This window comes from Arabidopsis lyrata, assembly GCF_000004255.2.
Source record: "Arabidopsis lyrata subsp. lyrata unplaced genomic scaffold ARALYscaffold_8, whole genome shotgun sequence".
NCBI classification, from domain to species: domain Eukaryota; kingdom Viridiplantae; phylum Streptophyta; class Magnoliopsida; order Brassicales; family Brassicaceae; genus Arabidopsis; species Arabidopsis lyrata.
This window is the reverse complement of record NW_003302548.1, coordinates 17,526,343-17,529,767: the sequence shown is the minus strand read 5'-3', so window position 1 is coordinate 17,529,767 and position 3,425 is coordinate 17,526,343. Positions and strand designations below refer to the sequence as shown.

General features: G+C 31.4%; 1 long non-coding RNA gene across 1 annotated transcript; it reads left to right on the top strand.

Moving 5' to 3' along the window:
- Nucleotides 1–1,024: 1,024 nt before the first annotated feature.
- On the top strand, nucleotides 1,025–1,765 carry LOC110225835. The gene is made up of 3 exons (XR_002329973.1): nucleotides 1,025–1,075; nucleotides 1,159–1,296; nucleotides 1,381–1,765. It is a non-coding gene; the product is annotated as an uncharacterized LOC110225835 (long non-coding RNA).
- The last annotated feature ends 1,660 nt before the right edge of the window (nucleotides 1,766–3,425 follow it).

Sequence of the window (3,425 nt, the reverse complement as noted above, 5' to 3'; positions counted from 1 at the left end):
TTTATACTAAAACTTATCATCCCCAACCTTTGACAATTGAAGTTTTCTAGGGTTTTTTTTCTTTCTCTTCTATATATTCCTCGGCTCTTCCTTGTATTCGTCTTGGTCAGTCAGAAAAAAACAAACCCGTCTCTTCTTCTAAGGCCCTTGTTGTTGTCGACGGTAACAGAATTTTGTGGTTTCCAAAGATATGGACAAGATCTGTGGGGTTTCCGAAGATGAATTGCTAGTAAAAATTCTATCGTTTCTTCCAACGAAAGTTGCTGTAAGCACAAGTGTTTTGTCTAAGCAATGGAAGTATCTTTGGAAGCGGGTGCTAAAACTTGAGTACGATGACACCGAGTGCAAAACTAAATCGTCTAAATCACGTAAGAGGTTCCGGCGTTTTGTTAAAAGAAATTTGCAAATAGATAGAGAGTCCAACTTAGAAAGCTTGTCTCTCAAGTTTAGTACTGCACCGTTTCAATGTGAAGATATCGAATCGTGGGTTAGATTCGCAGTTTCTCGCGGCGTACATCAGCTGAGTATTGCCTATTCTTCTGATAGAGTGCGTCGAGCCGTATTGCCGATTCACTTGTATACTTGCAAATCGCTGGTTTCCTTGAAACTCGAAGAGGATATTTCATTGTGTATTACAGAGTATATCCCTCGTACGGTTTGTCTTCCCTCTCTGAAAACTTTGCAACTTCAAAGTGTGAAGTACTCTTTATGTAATCAAGATCCTCTTAAACGATTTCTATCTAACTGCCCTGTTCTTGAGAATCTGACCTTGAAACACATTAATACTAAACGATGTTACAGCAAGCAAAAGTTTAGTGTCAGTGTCCCGTCTCTACAGAGTTTATCCCTTGAGATAGGTGATGTATCTAATTTCGATGGATATGAGATAGATACTCCTTCTTTGAGGTATTTAAAAATTAAGGATCATGATGATCGCCCCTCTTGTTCCATTGAAAACATGCCTAAGCTAGAGCAAGCGTATATCGATGTTGCATTCCCCAACGCCACAAAGCTACTCGAACCTATCGCATCCATCAAGCGTCTTTCATTATGCTTAAAGGTCAACAGTGTAGAGGTAATCAATATTTTTCCATTTGACTTCAACAGATATCATATTAGATGTATTAATTTATCTTTGGTTTTTAATCATATGTGCAGGATGTGTATACTGATGGAATTGTCTTCAATCAACTTGAACATCTCAAGCTATGCACATGCAACACATATTGGTCAAAATTACTTGTCCAATTGCTCGAAAATGCTCCTAAACTACAAGTCCTCGAGCTCTATGTCAATGTGAGTTTACTAAAAACTTCGACTATCTATTATTTTGTTTAATGCACAATGTTTTAATCCAACTCTACTTTTTTCTTATCTCAGGAACATTCACCTATTAGTAGGACTCCAATGGTTTACTGGAAGAATCAACTGAGTTGTGTTCCTCAATGTTTTGTGACGAGTCTGGAAACTTTTAAGTGGATAGGGTGTGAAGGAAGACAAGAAGAAATAGATGTGGTCGCATATATCCTGAACAATGCTCGTTGCTTAAAGACTGCAACAGTCTTAATTGGTCCTCAAAGGAAACAACAGATGATTAATGAGTTGTCACTTTCTTCCCTAGCTTCAACCACATGCAAGCTCACGTTTTAATTTGACTAGTTGAATGAATGATTTGATGAACAGGATTTGAAATTGCATTTACTCTCTCTATCTATTTTTATTCTCTCATTGGTTATTGATATTTGCTTTTTGGTTGTCAAACCTCAGATTTATTTAATTTTTTTTATTTATTAATGCAATTTTATACTCTCTTTCTTTCAAAATATAGGATGTTTTGCCTAAAAGTACAAAGTTTAAAAAACTAATTAATTATTTTAGTTTTTAGATATTTTACATTAAAACATAATTTAATAAATAGTTAAAGATAATTTGACCAATGATATGCTTTACTGCAGAATCTAAATAGTCACAAATTATACAAATTTAATTTTTTGCATAGAAACTTGAACGGTTACTCTTAAAAATCCTATATTGCGAAACAAAATAAAATGCGTAAAACATCCTATAATATGAAACAGAGGGAGTACTATTTAGTTACTTTTTATTGTTTCTTAATCTATATATAATAGCAATCTAATAAATATCATTTGCACATGTGAACGGTTGCGTCTTTTTATCGTAACTTTTTGTAAATATTTTTATTAATTAAAATATATATATTACGGTTATGTTTTTTTTTTTTATAAATTGCACTTCGGATGTTTTCTACGGTTGCGTTTTTTATTGTAACTCTTCATAAACAGTTGAAACCGCTTAGTCGAATCATTGCAATATTTAGTTTATTTTACGAACAATTGCAAACTTTGGTTTATATATTTAGTTTATTTCACGAACAAATGCAATTGTTGGTTTATTTTATAAATAGCTATAACATTTAATTATCTACCGCCGCGTCTCTTGGTGTAACTTTTCATAAATTATTATTTAAATTCTTAATTTTTAATTACTAAAATGTATTTAAATGAGATTGTAACTATTTAATTGAACTGTTTCAACATTTGGATTATTTGACGAATTATTGCAACTTTTGGTTTTGTGTTACGAACCATTGTTATCTTTAGTATATTTGATGAACTATTGCAACATTTGGTATAATTGACGAACCGTTGCAGTTTTTGGAATATTTGATATTTACGGTTGCGTTTCTTGGATAAGTTCGTCATATTTTTAAAAAATATTTAAATACTAAAATATATTTAAATGAATTGTTGTTGCCGTTTAATTTAACACAATAGCATTTGGTTTATTTGACGTTGAACGTTTAGGCTTATTTATCAAACCATTGTAATATTTAGTTTATAAGTTGATGCTTTTTGCACTTGGGAATAGTTTTTTAGTTACAAATTATTGTTTTTCTAATATTAATATACTAAATAAATGTTTGTGAGGGTTTTCTTTATCATAATTTTTGTAGAATATATATTGATTTGTTATTAAAAAAATTCAAAATTATTACAATTCATTATTATTTTTTCGTTTGATATTTTTTTAAATGATTTTTGAAATATATTCCCCCGGGACATCGCGGGGGTCCTGAATCCTAGTTCTTATAAAAGGTGTAGTTATTATTAGTACCAAAATATAAGATATGCTAGCTATAAAATAATTGGAAAAGAAAAGTTTGAAATTGATTGCCAACCAAAAAATAAAGGGAGACTCACAAAAATGCCCCTTTTTCAATACCCCTTTTCAAAATGCCCCCTTTGGCTGTCCATTTTTAAAAATACCCCTTTTTATGTACAAAATGACTAAATTACCCTTCTTTTAATAAAAGATATCACAAATATATAAGGAAATATAACAAAATTAGGTCCACAAAATACAAAATATTTTTTGGCGCGAAAGTATCCCTCATTTTTCCCGCC